Here is a 19,360-nt window from a genome sequence, read left to right on the forward strand (position 1 = left end):
CTCGTGGAGTTACAAAGACCCAATTGGCGCGATCTCAATTGCGTTGGAAAGTAGACATCCAGGGCTTTCCATCAATATATAATAGTCCATACTTTGCCCGAGATTTGATGGCCCAAACCGGCGTTCCAAATCAGCTCAAGAATTCCCGGCGTTAAACGCCAGAGCTGGCACAAAAGTAGGAATTAAACGCCCAAACAGGCACAAAAGCTGGCATTTAACTCCGAGAAAAGTCTCTACACATGGAAGCTTCAATGCTCAGCCCAAGCACACACCAAGTGGTCCCGGAACTGGATTTTTATGTCATTTACTCATTTCTGTAAACCCTAAGCTACTAGTTCTCTATAAATAAGACCTTTTGCTATTGTATTTTCATCTTGGTTCTTTTGGTTCCCTCTCTAGGGCCGAAGCCAATGATCACCATTATCACTTATGTATTCTCAACGGTGGAGTTTCTACACACCATAGATTAAGGTGTGGAGCTCTGCTGTACCTCGAGTATTAATGCAATTACTATTGTTCTTCTATTCAATTCAGCTTATTCATGTTCTAAGATATTCATTCGCACCCAAGAACATGATGAATGTGATGATTATGTTACGCTCATCATCATTCTCACTTATGAACGCGTGCCTGACAACCACCTCTGTTCTACAGGCAAACAAGGCTTGAATGTTTATCTCTTGGATTCGTTAATCAGAATCTTCGTGGTATAAGCTAGAATTGATGGCGGCATTCTTGAGAATCCGGAAGGTCTAAACCTTGTCTGTGGTATTCTGAGAAGGATTCAAGGATTGAATGACTGTGACGAGCTTCAAACTCGCGATTGTGGGGCGTTAGTGACAGATGCAAAAGAATCACTAGATTCTATTCCGACATGATCGAGAACCGACAGATGAATAGCTGTGCTGTGACAGAGCGTGTTGAACATTTTCATTGAGAGGACGGGACTGTAGCCATTGACAACGGTGATGCCTAACATACAACTTGCCATGGAAAGGAGTAAGAAGGATTGGATGAAGACAGTAGGAAAGCAGAGAGACGGAAGGGACAAAGCATCTCCATACGCTTATCTGAAATTCTCACCAATGAATTACATAAGTATCTCTATCTTTATTTTATGTTTAATTTATCTTTTAATCATTAATCCTCCAAAACCATTTGAATCCGACTGAATGAGATTTACAAGATGATCATAGCTTGCTTCATACCAACAATCTCCGTGGGATCGACCCTTACTCGCATAAGGTTTATTACTTGGATGACCCAGTGCACTTGCTGGTTAGTTGTGCGAAGTTGTGATAAAGAGTTGAGATTGCAATTGAGCGTACCATGTTGATGGTGCCATTGATGATCACAATTTCGTGCACCACTTAGGCTGAGCTTGATCTTTACACGAGCTGAGGCTTATCTTGGAGTTGAACGCCAAGTTGTAACGTGTTTTTGGCGTTCAACTCTGGTTCGTGACGTGTTTCTGGCGTTTGACTCCAGAATGCAGCATGGAACTGGCGTTGAGCGCCAGTTTACATCGTCAAATCTCGAATAAAGTATGGACTATTATATATTGCTGGAAAGCTCTGAATGTCTACTTTTCAACACCATTGAGAGCGCGCAATTTAGAGTTCTGTAGCTCCAAAAAATTAATTTCTAGTGCAGGGAGATCAGAATCCAACAGCATCAGCAGTCCTTTGTCAGCCTCCTTATCAGAGTTTTGCTCAGGTCCCTCAATTTCAGCCAGAAATTACCTGAAATCATAGAAAAACACACAAACTCATAGTAAAGTCCAGAAATGTGAATTTTACATAAAAACTAATGAAAACATCCCTAAAAGTAGCTAGATCCTACTAAAAACTACCTAAAAACAATGCCAAAAAGCGTATAAATTATCCGATCATCACAACACCAAACTTAAATTATTGCTTGTCCCCAAGCAACTGAAAATCAATTAGGATAAAAAGAAGAGAATATACTATAAATTCTAGAATATCAATGAATATTAGTCCTAATTAGATGAGCGGGACTTGTAGCTTTTTGCTTCTGAACAGTTTTGGCATCTCACTTTTTCCTTTGAAGTTTAGAATGATTGGCATCTATAGGAACTTAGAATTTCAGATAGTGTTATCAATTCTCCTAGTTAAGTGGTGCACGAAATTGCAATAACACTTTTGCAATCCCGCAAAACTAACCAGCAAGTGCACTGGGTCGTCCAAGTAATACCTTGCGTGAGCAAGGGTCGATCCCACGGAGATTGTCGGCTTGAAGCAAGCTATGGTTATCTTGTAAATCTTAGTCAGGATATCAGAAATTATCAGGATTGATTGTAAAAAGCAAAAGAACATGAAAAAGGTACTTGTTTTGCAGTAATGGAGAATAGGTTGAGGTTTGGAGATGCTCCATCTTCTGAATCTCTGCTTTCCTACTATCTTCTTCTTCAAACACGCAAGGCTCCTTCCATGGCAAGCTGTATGTAGGGTATCACCATTGTCAGTGGCTACCTCCCATCCTCTCAGTGAAAATACGTCCCTGATGCTCTGTCACAGCATAGGCTAATCATCTGTCGGTTCTCAATCAGGCCGGAATAGAATCCAGTGATTCTTTTGCGTCTGTCACTAACGCCCCGCCCTTAGGAGTTTGAAGCACATCACAGTCATCCAGTCATTGAATCCTACTCAGAATACCACAGACAAGGTTTAGACCTTCCGGATTCTCTTGAATGCCGCCATCAGTTCTAGCTTATACCACGAAGATTCCGATTAAAGAACCCAAGAGATAACTACTCAATCTAAGATAGAACAGAGGTGGTTGTCAGGCACATGTTCATAGTTGAGAATGATGATGATTGTCATGGATCATCACATTCATCCGGATTAAGAACAAGTGTTATCTTAGAATCGAAGCAAGCATGATTGAATAAGAAACAGTAGTAATTGCATTAATCCATCAAGACACAGCAGAGCTCCTCACCCCCAACCATGGGGTTTAGAGGCTCATACTGTGGAAAGAAACGTGTAAGAAATGTTATGAGGTCATAAGGTACGGATACAATGTCAATAGATCCTATAAATAGTAAACTAGTGTCCTAAGGTTTACAGAAATGAGTAAATGACAGAAAAATCCACTTCCGGGCCCACTTGGTGTGTGCTTGGGCTGAGCAATGAAGGAATTTCGTGTAGAGACCTTTTCTGGAGTTAAACGCCAGCTTTCATGCCAGTTTGGGCGTTTAACTCCAAATTTTATGCCAGTTCCGGCGTTTAACGCTGGAATTTCTGTAGGTGTCTTTGAGCGCCGGTTTGGGCCATCAAATCTTGGGCAAAGTATGGACTATTATATATTGCTGGAAAGCCCAGGATGTCTAGTTTCCACTGCCGTTGAGAGCGCACCAATTGGGCTTCTGTAGCTCCAGAAAATCCACTTCAAGTGCAGGGAGGTCAGAATCCAACAGCATCTGCAGTCCTTTTCAGTCTCTGGATCAGATTTTTGCTCAGGACCCTCAATTTCAGTTAGAAAATACCTGAAATCACAGAAAAACACACAAACTCATAGTAAAGTCCAGAAAAGTGAATTTTAATTAAAAACTAATAAAAATATACTAAAAACTAACTAAAAGATACTAAAAACATACTAAAAACAATGCCAAAAAGCGTACAAATTATCCGCTCATCACAACACCAAACTTAAATTGTTGCTTGTCCCCAAGCAACTGAAAATCAAAATAGGATAAAAAGAAGAGAATATACTATAGACTCCAAAATATCAAAGAAACATAGCTCCAATTAGATGAGCGGGACTAGTAGCTTTTTGCCTCCGAACAGTTTTGGCATATCACTCTATCCCTTGAAGTTCAGAATGATTGGCATCTATAAGAACTCAGAACTCAGATAGTGTTATTGATTCTCCTAGTTAAGTATATTGATTCTTGAACATAGCCAGTGTATGAGTCTTGGCTGTGGCCCAAAGCACTCTGTCTTCCAGTATTACCACCGGATACATACATGCCACAGACACATAATTGGGTGAACCTTTTTAGATTGTGACTCAGCTTTGCTAAAGTCCCCAATTAGAGGTGTTCAGGGTTCTTAAGCACACTCTTTGCCTTGGATCAAAACTTTATTTCCTTCTCTCTTTTTTTTTTGAAATTTTTTTTTGTATTCACAGCTTTTTCTTGCTTCAAGAATCATTTTGATGATTTTTCAGATCCTCAATAACAGTTCTCTTTCTCCTCATTCTTTCAAGAGCCAACAATTTTAACATTCTTAAAACAACAAATTCAAAAGACATATGCACTGTTCAAGCATTCATTCAGAAAACAAAAAGTATTGTCACCACATCAAACCAATTCAACTAGTTTCAGAGATAAATTTCGAAATCCTGTACTTCTTGTTCTTTTGTGATTAAAGCATTTTTCTTTTAAGAGAGGTGATGGATTCATAGGACATTCATAGCTTTAAGGCATAAACTTAAATTTTATTAATTATGAATTAAGAACAAGACTCAAATATAGATATAAGATGAAACTAAAAAAATAAAAATAGAAAACAAAACAAGAAAAACGAAAAAAATAGGCTCCTAATGATAGAGGTTTTCACAGAGTTAGGACTCAACAACCTTGATTTTGAGAAGTGGATGCTCCCTCAGCTTGAGAGGAGAGCTTTTGGCGCTTCATCTCTTGGATTTCACGCCCCTGCTTCTCTTGCTCCTTCAGCAATTTGTAGAGCATGCAGTTTTGATTCTGCTGTTCTTCCTTCAGTTGCTCCATAGTCTCTTGCAACTTGTTAATAGATGCTTCTAGGTTGGACCAGTAGTCAATTCTTGGGAATTCAGGGAGGAATTCCTGCGCCCTCCTTTTGATAGAGTTGTCTTGCACTTGTCCTTCCATTGACTTCTTGGTGATTGGGTGTTCAATGGGTATGAATTCATCTACTCCCATCTTCACCCCAGCCTCTTTACAGAGCAAGGAGATTAAGCTTGGGTAAGCCAGTTTGGCTTCAGTGGAATTTTTATTTGCAATTGTGTAGATCTCACAAGCAATCACATGATGGACCTCCACTTCTTTTCCAAGCATAATGCAATGAATCATCACTGCCCTCTTGATGGTGACCTCAGAACGGTTGCTAGTGGGCAATATGGAACGCCCAATGAAGTCTAGCCAACCTCTTGCAATTGGCTTGAGGTCTCCCCTCTTGAGTTGGTTTGGGACACCCTTTGAATTGGTTATCCACTTAGTCCCAGGGAGGCATATGTCCTCTAGAACTTGATCCAACCCTTTATCTACTCTCACCATCCTCCTATTGAAGGAGTCAGGATCATCTTGTAGTTGGGGTAACTTGAAGATTTCTCTTATTTTGTCCAGATGGAAGTACATAACTTTCCCTCTGACCATGGTTCTGTAGGTATGGTAGCAGTTCCAGTCATTCTCTGTTTATCTGTTAGCCACAGATTTGAGTAGAATTCCTGAACCATGTTCCTTCCAACCTTTATTTCAGGATTGGTCAGAACTTCCCATCCTCTGTTTCGAATTGCTCTTGGATCCCCGGATATTCATCTTCTTTCAGATCAAATTTAACTTCCGGGATCACTAACCTCAGACCCATTATTTTGTGATAATGGTCTTCATGTTCTTTGGTTAAGAACTTCTCTTGACTCCAAAGATTCTTTGGATTATTCTCTTTCTTGCCTCTTAAATTGGTTTGTTTTCCCTTAGGAGCCATGATATTGATGAATCTTGGCTTAGTGATCACGGAAAAGCACACCAAACTTAGAGGTTGCTTGTCCTCAAGCAAAAGAAAAGAAGAAGAGAGAGAGAGAAAGAGGAAATTCGAATGGTGTGGGTAAAGGGGGTTCCAAACGTGAATTTATAAGGGAGGGGAGAAGAGATTTCGAAAAAAAAAAATTAGAAAGAAGATTTGAGAAGATATGGGGAGAAATTGAGAAAGGGTGAGTTTTTGAAGAAGATTTGGGATTAATTTGAAATAGATTTGAAGAATGGTTTGATTTGTGAAGATTTGAAAGTGAATGATGAAAGGTTGAAGTGCATTTATGTAGAAGAGTATGGTTAAAAAGAGGGAAAGTTTGAAAAAAAATTGAGTTGAAAACAAAAATGTGGTCCCCCCACCTTTCTGGCGTTAAACGCCCAGAATGGCACCCATTCTGGCGTTTAACGCCCATTTGCTACCCTTTTGGGCGTTTAAGCCCAGCCAGGTGCCCTGGCTGGCGTTAAACGCCAGAAATCCTTTGTCACTGGGCGTTTTTCCAAACGCCCAGGATGCTGCCACCTGGCGTTAAATGCCCAGAATGGTGCCCATTCTGGCGTTTAACGCCCAAAATGGCACCATTCCTGGCGTTAACGCCCAGAATGGTACCCATTCTGGCGTTTAACGCCCAAAATGCCCTTACTGGCATTTTTTCGCCAGTAAGCTCATTTTCTCTGCTTTTGAGCTGAATCCTTCTGTAACTCTGTGAATTCCTTCATTTTTGATACTTGCCTCTGTAAGAACAATTCATACAACCTTCTAATGACTGGGTTGCCTCCCAGCAAGCGCTTCTTTACTGTCTTTAGCTGGACTTTCACTGAGAATCACTCAAGTCTCAGTTTTGAGCATTCCTGCTCAAAATTTCCTTCAAGATAGTGCTTGATTCTCTGTCCATTTACAATGAACTTTCTGTCAGAATCAGTATCCTGAAGCTCAACATATCCATATGGTGACACTCCTGTAACACATACGGACCCCTCCACCGGGATTTGAGTTTTCCTGGAAACAGTTTGAGCCTAGAGTTGAAGAGCAAACTTTTTGTCCTGGCTCAAAGACTCTGGTTGACAACTTCTTGTCATGCCATTTCTTTGCCTTTTCCTTATAAATTTTTGTATTTTCAAAGGCATTGAGTCTGAACTCCTCTAGCTCATTAACTGGAGTAATCTTTTTTCACCAGCTAACTGTGCATCCATATTTAGGAATCTGGTTGCCCAGTAGGCTTATGTTCCAGTTCCACAGGCAAATGACAGGCCTTCCCATACACCAATTGGTATGGAGAGGTTCCTATAGGAGTCTTGAATGCTGTCCTGTATGCCCACAGAGCATCATCCAAGCTCTTTGCCCAATCCTTTCTTCGGGCTATCACAGTCCGTTCTAGGATTCTTTTAGCTCTCTGTTAGAGACTTCAGCTTGCCCATTAGTCTGTGGATGATATGCAGTTGCCACTTTATGGCTAATTCCATATCTAACCATAGCAGAGTATAGCTGTTTGTTGCAGAAATGAGTGCCCCCGTCACTGATTAGCACTCTGGGACGCCAAACTGCTGAAAATGTTTTTCTGGAGGAATTTCAGTACGGTTTTGGTATCATTAGTGGGTGTAGCAATTGCTTCTACCCTTAGATACATAGTCCACTGCCACCAGAATATAAGTGTTTGAGTATGATGGTGGGAATGGTCCCATGAAATCAATTCCCATACATCAAATAATTCTATCTCTAATATCCCTTGTTGAGGCATGGCATATCCGTGAGGCAGGTTACCAGCTCTTTGGCAACTGTCACAGTTACGCACAAACTCTCGGGAATCTTTATAGAGAGTAGGCCAGTAGAAGCCGCACTGGAGAACTTTAGTGGCTGTTCGCTCACTTCCAAAATGTCCTCCATACTGTGATCCATGGCAGTGCCATAGGATCCTTCGTGCTTCTTCTCTGGGTACACATCTGCGGATCACTCCGTCAGCACATCTCTTAAAGAGATATGGTTCATCCCAAAGGTAGTACTTGGCATCTGAAATAATTTCTTTCTTTGCACATTGCTGTACTCCTTGGGTATGAACCTCACAGCTTTATAATTTGCCATATCTGCAAACCATGGAGCTTCCTGAATGGCAAAGAGTTGCTCATCTGGGAAAGTCTCAGAGATCTCAGTAGAAGGGAGGGACGCCCCAGCTACTGGTTCTATTCGGGACAGATGATCAGCTACTTGATTCTCTGTCCCTTTTCTGTCTCTTATTTCTATATCAAACTCTTGCAGAAGCAACACCCATCTGATAAGCCTGGGGTTTTGAATCCTGCTTTGTGAGTAAGTATTTAAGAGCAGCATGGTCAGTGTACACAATCACCTTTGATCCCACTAGGTAGGATCTAAACTTGTCAATGGCATAGACCACTGCAAGTAATTCTTTTTCTGTGGTTGTGTAATTCTTCTGTGCATCATTTAGAACACGGCTAGCATAATAAATGACATGCAGAAGTTTGTTATGCTTCTGCCCCAACACTGCACCAATGGCATGATCACTGGCATCACACATTAATTCAAATGGTAATGCCCAATCTGGTGCAGAGATGACTGGTGCTTTGACCAGCTTAGCTTTCAGGGTCTCAAATGCCTGTAGACACTGTGTGTCAAACACAAATGGTGTGTCAGCAGCTAGCAGGTTACTCAAAGGTTTTGCAATTTTCGAAAAATCCTTGATAAACCTTCTATAAAATCCTGCATGCCCCAGAAAGCTTCTGATTGCCTTAACATTGGCAGGTGGTGGTAATTTTTCAATTACCTCTACCTTTGCCTTATCCACCTCTATTCCCCTGCTTGAAATTTTGTGCCCAAGGACAATTCCTTCAGTCACCATAAAGTGACATTTCTCCCAGTTTAAAACCAGGTTAGTCTCTTGGCATCTTTGCAGGACAAGTGATAGGTGGTTAAGACAGGAGCTAAATGAGTCTCCATATACTGAAAAGTCATCCATGAAGACTTCCAGAAATTTCTCTACCATATCTGAGAAGATAGAGAGCATGCACCTTTGAAAGGTTTGCAGGTGCATTGCACAGACCAAAAGGCATCCTTCTGGCAAACACGCCAGAAGGGCAAGTGAATGCTGTCTTTTCTTGGTCCTGGGGATCTACTGCAATTTGGTTGTAGCCTGAGTAGCCATCCAAAAAGCAGTAGTAATCATGACCAGCTAGTCTTTCTAGCATTTGGTCTATGAATGGTAAAGGAAAATGATCCTTTCTGGTGGCTGTATTGAGTCTCCTGTAGTCAATACACATGCGCCACCCTGTGACTGTTCTTGTAGGAACCAGTTCATTTTTTTTCATTATGAACCACTGTCATGCCTCCCTTTTGGGAACAACTTGGACAGGACTCACCCAGGGGCTATCAGAAATAGGATAAATAATCCCAGCCTCAGTAATTTAGTGACCTCTTTCTGCACCACCTCCTTCATGGCTGGATTTAGCCTCCTCTGTGGTTGGACCACTGTTTGGCATTATCCTCCAACAGGATCTTGTGCATGCATCTAGCTGGGCTGATGCCCTTAAGATCACTTATGGACCACCCAAGAGTTGTGTGTCCTTAGCACTTGAATCAGTGCTTCCTCTTCCTGTGAATTTAAAGCAGAGCTTATAATCACTGGAAAAGTGTCACCCTCTCCCAGAAATGCATATTTCAGAGATGGTGGTAGAGGTTTGAGTTCAGGTTTGGGAGGTTTATCCTCCTCCTGAGGAATTTTTAAAAATTCCCTTACTTCCTCTAGTTCTTCTTGATCAGGTTGAGCATCTTTGAAGATGTTCTCAAGCTCTGATTCTAGGCTTTCAGCCATATTGATCTCTTCTACCAGAGAGTCAATAATGTCAACGCCTATGCAGTCATCTGGTGTGTCTGGATGCTGCATAGCTTTCACAGCATTCAACTTGAACTCATCCTCATTGACTCTCAGGGTTACTTCCCCTTTGTGTACATCAATGAGAGTTCGTCCAGTTGCTAGGAAAGGTCTTCCTAGAATGAGAGTTGCACTTTTGTGCTCCTCCATTTCCAGCACCACAAAGTCAGTTGGAAAGGCAAATGGCCCAACCTTGACAATCATATCCTCTATTATGCATGATGGGTGTTTAATGGAGCCATCAGCAAGTTGGAGGCATATCCTGGTTGGTTTGACTTCTCCAATCAACCCAAGCTTTCTGATAGTGGATGCAGGTATTAAATTGATGCTTGCTCCAAGATCACACAGGGCTGTCTTGGTGCAAGTGCCTTCTAATGTGCATGGTATCAGAAAGCTTCCAGGATCTTGAAGCTTTTCTGGTAAGCTTTTTAGAATGACTGCACTGCATTCTTCAGTGAGAAATACTTTTTCAGTTTCTCTCCAATCCTTCTTATGACTTAGGATTTCTTTCATGAATTTGGCATAAGAAGGTATTTGCTCAAGTGCCTCTGCAAACGGAATCTTTATTTCAAGAGTCCTTAGATAGTCTGCAAAGCGGGCAAATTGCTTATCCTGTTCCGCTTTGCGGAGTTTCTGAGGATAAGGCATCTTGGCTTGATATTCTTCAACCTTAGATGCTGCAGGTTTATTCCTTACAAAAGTGGTTGAAGAAGCCTTGTTAGAGGGATCACTGTCAGCACTCTTAGGTGTCTGATTTTCCCTTGGCGTTTGAACGCCAGGATTGGGTGGAAAATGGGCATTTAACGCCAACTTTTCCCCCTTTTCTGGCGTTTGAACGCCAGAACTGGGCAAGGAATGGGCGTTTAACGCCAGCTTTCCTTCCCTTTCTGGCGTTTGAACGCCAATAAAATTCCTCTCTGGGCTCTTACTGTCCTCAGAGGGATTTTGAACAGTAGTTTGTTTGTCCTCTGTCAATTGTTCCTTGTCTGGTATTTTACTCTTTTTAGCAGTGTTATTCAAGGTCTTCCCACTCCTCAATTGAACTGCTTGACACTCCTCTGTTATCTGTTTAGATATTTGCTTTTGCTTGATTCAACTGTAGTTCTATGCTCTTATTAGCAACTTTAGTTTCATGGAGCATCTCTTTAAATTCTGCTAACTGTTCTGTCATCAGGAGCAATTGTTGATTAAGCTCATTCATCTGTTCTTGAGGATTAGGATCAGTGACTAATGCCATGACTTCCTCTTGTGGAACGAACTCATTGCTAGAATATAAGTATTGGTTTCTAGCAACAGTGTCTATAAGCTCTTGAGCTTCTTCAATTGTCTTCCTCATGTGTATAGATCCACCAGCTGAGTGGTCTAAAGACATCTGAGCTTTTTCTGTAAGCCCATAGTAGAAAATGTCTAACTGTACCCACTCTGAAAACATTTCAGAGGGACATTTCCTTAGCATACCTCTATACCTCTCCCAGGCATTGTAAAGGGATTCATTATCCTCTTGTTTAAAGCCTTGGATGTCCAGCCTTAGCTGTGTCATCCTCTTTGGAGGGTAAAATGATTCAGGAATTTTCTGACAACTGTTTCCATGTCTTTATGCTTGCTGTAGGTTGGTTATTCAACCACCTTTTAGCTTGATCTTTTACAGCAAATGGAAACAGTAATAGTCTGTAGACATCCTGATCTACCTCTTTATCATGTACTGTGTCAGCAATTTGTAAGAATTGTGCCAGAAACTCAGTAGGTTCTTCCTGTGGAAGACCGGAATACTGGCAATTTTGCTGCACTATGATAATGAGTTGAGGATTTAGCTCAAAGCTGCTTGCTTTGATGGGGGGCGTGCAGATGCTACTCCCATATGCAGCTGTAATGGGGTTAGCATATGACCCCAGAGTCCTTCTGGATTGATTAATTCCACTTAAGTCCATAATGGACAAAAGGGAAATGATAATGATTGCAAAGAGATAAATTTTGTTTATTTTTTTATTTTTGAAATAACCGAAAAAAATTAAAATAAAATAAAGGAAAATTAAAATGAAAATTCGAAAATCAAAGAGAAAAAGATCAAAGTAAATTGAGAACTGAATCAATTAGTAAAAAAAAGATTTTGAAAACAGCAATTAAAAAGATATGATTGAAAAATTTTTATGAAAAAGATTTGATTTTTAAAAAGATGAAAGAGAAAAACACAAAAAGACACCAAACTTAAAATTTTTAGAAATCAAACACAAATTTTTTTGAAAATTTTAAAGGAAAAACACAAAGAGGACACCAAACTTAGAATTTTTATAAATCAAAAAGGGACTAAGAACATGCAAATTCGAAAAACTAAAAGAAAAACAAAAGCATGCAATTGACACCAAACTTAAAATATGAACTAGACTCAACTAAAAGACTCTAAACCAACAAAAATAAAACAGTCCTAATCTAAGCAACAAAATAAACCGTCAGTTGTCCAAACTCGAACAATCCCCGGCAACGGCGCCAAAAACTTGGTGCACGAAATTGCAATAACACTTTTGCAATCCCGCACAACTAACCAGCAAGTGCACTGGGTCGTCCAAGTAATACCTTGCGTGAGCAAGGGTCGATCCCACGGAGATTGTCGGCTTGAAGCAAGCTATGGTTATCTTGTAAATCTTAGTCAGGATATCAGAAATTATCAGGATTGATTGTAAAAAGCAAAAGAACATGAAAAGGTACTTGTTTTGCAGTAATGGAGAATAGGTTGAGGTTTGGAGATGCTCCATCTTCTGAATCTCTGCTTTCCTACTATCTTCTTCTTCAAACACGCAAGGCTCCTTCCATGGCAAGCTGTATGTAGGGTTTCACCATTGTCAGTGGCTACCTCCCATCCTCTCAGTGAAAATACGTCCCTGATGCTCTGTCACAGCATAGGCTAATCATCTGTCGGTTCTCAATCAGGCCGGAATAGAATCCAGTGATTCTTTTGCGTCTGTCACTAACGCCCCGCCCTCAGGAGTTTGAAGCACGTCACAGTCATCCAGTCATTGAATCCTACTCAGAATACCACAGACAAGGTTTAGACCTTCCGGATTCTCTTGAATGCCGCCATCAGTTCTAGCTTATACCACGAAGATTCCGATTAAAGAACCCAAGAGATAACTACTCAATCTAAGATAGAACAGAGGTGGTTGTCAGGCACATGTTCATAGTTGAGAATGATGATGATTGTCACGGATCATCACATTCATCCGGATTAAGAACAAGTGTTATCTTAGAATCGAAGCAAGCATGATTGAATAAGAAACAGTAGTAATTGCATTAATCCATCAAGACACAGCAGAGCTCCTCACCCCAACCATGGGGTTTAGAGGCTCATACTGTGGAAAGAAACGTGTAAGAAATGTTATGAGGTCATAAGGTACGGATACAATGTCAAAAGATCCTATAAATAGTAAACTAGTGTCCTAAGGTTTACAGAAATGAGTAAATGACAGAAAAATCCACTTCCGGGCCCACTTGGTGTGTGCTTGGGCTGAGCAATGAAGGAATTTCGTGTAGAGACCTTTTCTGGAGTTAAACGCCAGCTTTCATGCCAGTTTGGGCGTTTAACTCCAAATTTTATGCCAGTTCCGGCGTTTAACGCTGGAATTTCTATAGGTGACTTTGAGCGCCGGTTTGGGCCATCAAATCTTGGGCAAAGTATGGACTATTATATATTGCTGGAAAGCCCAGGATGTCGACTTTCCAATGCCGTTGAAGGCGCGCCAATTAGGCTTCTGTAGCTCCAGAAAATCCACTTCGAGTGCAGGGAGGTCAGAATCCAACAGCATCTGCAGTCCTTTTCAGTCTCTGGATCAGATTTTTGCTCAGGACCCTCAATTTCAGTCAGAAAATACCTGAAATCACAGAAAAACACACAAACTCATAGTAAAGTCCAGAAAAGTGAATTTTAATTAAAAACTAATAAAAATATACTAAAAATTAACTAAAAGATACTAAAAACATACTAAAAACAATGCCAAAAAGCGTACAAATTATCCGCTCATCATTAAGTATGTTGATTCTTGAACACATCTACTTTTATAAGTCTTGGCCGTGGCCCTAAGCATTTTGTTTTCCAGTATTACCACCGGATACATAAATGCCACAGACACATAACTGGGTGAACCTTTTCACATTGTGACTCAGCTTTGCTAAACTCCCCATTTAGAGGTGTCCAGGTCTCTTAAGCACACTCTTTTTGCTTTGGATCACGACTTTAACCACTCAGTCTCAATTTTTTCACTTAGACCTGCATGCCACAAGCACATGGTTAGGGACAGCTTGATTTAGCTGCTTCGGCCTGGATTTTATTTCCCTGGGCCCTCCTATCCATTGATGCTCAAAGCCTTGGATCCTTTTTATCCTTGCCTTTTGGTTTTAAGGGCTATTGGCTTTTTCTGCTTTCTTTTTCTTTTTTTTTCTTTCTAAAAATATATTATTTTTTTCGCAAGCTTTTGCTTTTTCACTGCTTTTTCTTGCTTCAAGAATTAATTTCATGATTTTTCAGATTGTCAATAACATTTCTCTTTGTTCATCATTCTTTCAAGAGCCAACAATTTTAACATTCATAAACAACAAGATCAAAATTATGCACTGTTCAAGCATTCATTCAGAAAACAAAAAGTATTGTCACCATTTATGATGCTATGAATCATGATGGCCCAATCCACAGTAACTTCAGATCGGTTGCTAGTGGGAATGATGGAGCGCTGTATGAACTCCAATCATCCTCTAGCCACAGGCTTGAGGTCCAGTCTTCTTAATTGAACCGGCTTGCCTTTGGAGTCTCTTTTCCATTGGGCTCCTTCAACACATATGTCCCTAAGGACTTGGTCCAACCTTTGATCAAAGTTGACCCTTTTTGTGTAGGAGTGTGCATCTCCTTGCATCATAGGCAAGTTGAATGCCAACCTCATATTTTCCGGACTAAAATCTAAGTATTTCTCCCGAACCATTGTAAGATAGTTCTTTGGATTTGGGTTCATACTTTGATCATGGTTCCTAGTGATCCATGCATTGGCATAGAACCCTTGAACCATCAAGATTCCGACTTGTTGAATGGGGTTGGTCAGAACTTCCCAACTTCTTCTTTGAATCTCATGTCGGATCTTTGGAAACTCATTTTTCTTGAGCTTGAAAGGGACCTCAGGGATCACCTTCTTCTTAGCCACAACATCATAGAAGTGGTCTTGATGGGCTTTGGAGATGAATCTCTCCATCTCCCATGACTCGAAGGTGGAAACTTTTTGTCTTCCCTTTCCCTTTTCTAGAGGTTTCTCCGGCCTTAGGTGCCATCAATGGAAATGGAAAAACAAAAAAGCTTATGCTTTTACCATAACAAACTTAAAATATTGCTTGCCCTCGAGAAAGAGAAGAAAGAAAAGAAGAAGAAGAGAAAATATGGAGGAGAGTAAGGGAGGTGCATTCGGCCAAGGTGTAGAAGAGGGAGTTGTGTTGTGTGAAAATTAAGGAGAATGGAGGGGTTTATATAGTGAGGGGAGAGGGAGTAGATTCGGCCATTTACGGTGGGTTTGGGTGGGAAAGAAATTTGAATTTTGAAGGTAGGTGGGGTTTATGGGGAAGAGTGGATGGATGTGAGTGGTGAAGGGGGTAATTGGGAAGAGAGATTGAGGTGATTGGTGAAGGGTTTTGGGGAAGAGTGTTTATTGGAAAGAGAGGATGAATGTTGAGAAGAGGGGAGAATATGGTAGGTGGGGATCCTGTGGGGTCCACAGATTCTGAGAAGATCCTGTGAGGTCCACAGATCCTGAGGTGTCAAGGATTTATATCCCTGCACTAATGAGGCGTGTAAAATGCCCTCTGCATGCAATCCTAGCGTTTAACGCCAAATTGGTGCTTGTTTCTGGCATTAAACGCCAGCTCTAAACTTGTTCTGGGCGTTCAACGCCCATCTGCAGCATGTTTCTGGCGTTGAACGCCAGCTTTCCTCAGTGTGCAATCCTAGCGTTTAAACGCCAGGTTACTGCATGTTTCTGGCGTTCAACGCCAGATCCATGCTCTGTTCTGGCGTTGAACGCCAGCCAGATGCTCCTTACTGGCGTTTAAACGCGAGTAAGTCCTTCCTCCAGGGTGTGATTTTTCTTCTGCTATTTTTGATTCTGTTTTAATTTTAATATTTTTTTTGTGACTCCACATGATCATGAACCTAATAAAACATAAAAGAAGAATGAAAATAAAATAAAATTAGATAAGTAAAAATTGGGTTGCCTCCCAATAAGCGCTTCTCTAATGACAATAGCTTGACAGTAGGCTCTCATGGAGCCTCACGGGTGATCAGGTCAATGTTGTATAGTCCCAACACCAAACTTAGAGTTTGGTTGTGGGGATTCAACACCAAACTTAGAGTTTGGTTGTGGCCTCCCAACACCAAACTTAAAGTTTAACTTTGGGGGCTCTGTTTAACTCTGTACTGAGAGAAGCTCTGTATGCTTACTCTCCCTTGTTACAGAAGGATAGCCGTGTGCCTTAAACACAAGGTAGTCCCCATTCAATAGAAGGACTAATTCTCCTCTGTTAACATCTATCACAGCTTCTGCTGTGGCTAGGAAAAGTCTTCCAAGGATGATGCATTCATCCTCCTCCTTCCTAGTGTCTAAGATTATGAAATCAGCAGGGATGTAAAGGCCTTCAACCTTTACCAACACGTCCTCTACTAATCCATAAGCTTGTCTTACTGACTTGTCTGCCAATTGTAATGAGAATAAGGCAGGCTGTACCTCAATGATCCCCAGCTTCTCCATTACAAAGAGTGGCATAAGATTTATGCCTGACCGTAGGTCACACAGAGCTTTCTCAAAGGTCATGGTGCCTATGGTACAGGGTATTAAGAATTTCCCAAGATCTTGTTTCTTTTGAGGTAAAGTTTGCTGAACCCATGTATCAAGTTCACTAATGAGCAAGGGAGGTTCACCTTCCCAAGTCTCATTACCAAATAACTTGGCATTCAGCTTCATGATGGCTCCTAGATATTGAGCAACTTGCTCTCCAGTTACATCTTCATCCTCTTCAGAGGAAGAATAATCCTCAGAGCTCATGAATGGCAGAAGGAGATTTAATGGAATCTCTATGGTCTCTATATGAGCCTCAGATTCCTTTGGATCCTCAATAGGGAACTCCTTCCTGCTTAAGAGACGTCCCATGAGATCTTCCTCATTGGGATTCGCATCCTCTCCCTCCTTCTTGCATTCGGCCATGTTAAGTATATCAATGGCCTTGCATTCTCTCTTTAGATTCTCTTCTGTATTGCTTGGGAGAGTACTAGGAGGGGTTTCAGTAACTTTCTTACTCAACTGGCCCACTTGTGCCTCCAAATTTCTAATGGAGGATCTTGTTTCACTCACGAAACTCAAAGTGGCCTTAGACAGATCAGAGACTAGATTAGCTAAATTAGAAGTGCTTTGCTCAGAATTCTCTGTCTGTTGCTGAGAAGATGATGGAAAAGGCTTGCTATTGCTGAGCCTAGTTCATCCACCATTATTAAAGCCTTGTTGAGGCTTTTGTTGATCCTTCCATGAGAAATTTGGATGATTTCTCCATGATGAATTGTAGGTATTTCCGTAAGGTTCACCTGAGTAATTTACCTCTGCTATTGCAAGGTTATCATGATCATAAGCTTCTTCTTCAGAAGATGCCTCTTTAGTACTGTTGGATGCATTTTGCCATCCATTCAGACTTTGAGAAATCATGTTGACTTGCTGATTCAACATTTTGTTCTGAGCCAATATGGTATTCAGAGCATCAATCTCAAGAATTCCCTTCCTCTGAGGCATCCTATTATTCACGGAATTCCTCTCAGAAGTGTACATGAACTGGTTATTTGCAACCATGTCAATAAGTTCTTGAGCTTCTGCAAGCGTTTTCTTTAGGTGAATGGATCCACTTGCAGAATGGTCCAATGACATCTTAGAGAACTCAGATAGACCATAATGGAATATATCTATCATGGTCCATTCTGAAAACATGTCAGAAGGACATATTTTGGTCATCTGCTTGTATCTTTCCCAAGCTTCATAGAGGGATTCACCATCTTTTTGTTTGAAGGTCTGAACATCCATTCTAAGTTTGCTCAGCTTTTGAGGTGGAAAGAACTTAGCCAAGAAGGCCGTGACCAGCTTATCCCAGGAGTCCAGGCTATCTTTTGGTTGAGAGTCCAACCATGCTCTAGCTCTGTCTCTTACAGTAAAAGGGAAAAGCATGAGCCTGTAGACTTCAGGATCTACTCCATTCGTCTTTACAGTCTCACAGATCTGCAAGAACTCAGTTAAAAACTGATAGGGATCTTCTGATGGAAGTCCATGAAACTTGCAGTTCTGTTGCATTAGAGCAACTAGTTGAGGTTTCAGCTCAAAATTGTTTGCTCCAATGGTTGGAATTGAGATGCTTCTTCCATCAAACTTGGAAGTAGGTGTAGTATAATCGCCAAGCATCCTCCTTGCATTATTTTTGTTGGGCTCAGCTGCCATCTCCTTTTCTTGTTCAAAAATCTCAAAAAGGTTATCTCTGGATTATTATAATTTAGCTTCACTTAGTTTTCTCTTCAGAGTCCTTTTAGGTTCAGGATCAGCTTCAACAAGAATGCCTTTTTCCTTGTTCCTGCTCATATGAGAAAGAAGATAACAGAAAAGGAAGAGGAATCCTCTATGTCACAGTATAGAGATTCCTTTATGTTAGTAGAAGAAGAAGGGAATAAAGGAAGGAGAATCCAAACACACGGGTGAGGATAGGGGCATAGATTTGAGATGGAGAGAAGTGTTAGTAAATGAATAAATAAGTAGAATAAGATGAGAGAGAAGTTTTTCGAAAATAGTAAAATTAAAATTAAAATTTAAAACAGTTAATTAATTAAAAAGAATTTTGAAAAAGGATGAGATATTTTCAAAAATTTGAGAGGGAAAATTAGTTAGGTGGTTTTGAAAAAGATAAGAAACAAACAAAAACTTAATTAGTTAGTTGAAAAATATATTAAAATCAATTTTGAAAAGATAAGAAGATAAGAAGTTAGATAAGATATTTTGAAATCAAATTTTTGAAAATGATATAATTTAAAAAGATAGGATAAAAAGATAAAATTTTGTCAATGGCTACATCCCATCGTCTCAGTGAAAAAGGTCCAAATGCTCTGTCACAGCACGGCTAATCATCTGTCGGTTCTCAATCATGTTGGAATAGAATCCCTTGATTCTTTTGCATTTGTCATCACGCCCAACAATCGCGAGTTTGAAGCTCATCACAGTCATTCAATCCTGGAATCCTACTCGGAATACCACAGACAAGGTTAGACTTTCCGGATTCCCATGAATGCCGCCATCAATTCTAGCTTATACCACGAAGATTCTGATTAAGGAATCCAAAAGATATGCGCCCTGTCTAAGGTAGACCGGAAGTGGTTGTCAGTCACGTGTTGATAGGTGAGAATGATGATGAGTGTCACGGATCATCACATTCATCATGTTGAAGTGCAACGAATATCTTAGAATAAGAACAAGCGGAATTGAATAGAAAATAGTAGTAATTGTATTGAAACTTGAGGTACAGCAGAGCTCCACACCCTTAATCTATGGTGTGTAGAAACTCCACCATTAAAATTACATAAGTGATGAAGGTCCAGGCATGGCCGAATGGCCAGCCCCCAAAACGTGATCAATAGTCTCCTAAGATGGATAATTAAATAAAACTGAGACCAAAGATTTCTAATACAATAGTA

At 40.6% G+C, this 19,360-nt stretch overlaps 1 non-coding gene across 1 annotated transcript; it reads left to right on the forward strand.

Annotated features, from left to right (window-relative positions):
* Positions 1-17,612: 17,612 nt before the first annotated feature.
* Positions 17,613-17,720, forward strand: LOC130984612 (small nucleolar RNA R71). Its single transcript, XR_009088531.1, has one exon. It is a non-coding gene; the product is annotated as a small nucleolar RNA R71 (small nucleolar RNA).
* Positions 17,721-19,360: the final 1,640 nt, after the last annotated feature.

The sequence above is a fragment of the Arachis stenosperma genome, chromosome 5 (assembly GCF_014773155.1).
Source record: "Arachis stenosperma cultivar V10309 chromosome 5, arast.V10309.gnm1.PFL2, whole genome shotgun sequence".
NCBI lineage: Eukaryota > Viridiplantae > Streptophyta > Magnoliopsida > Fabales > Fabaceae > Arachis > Arachis stenosperma.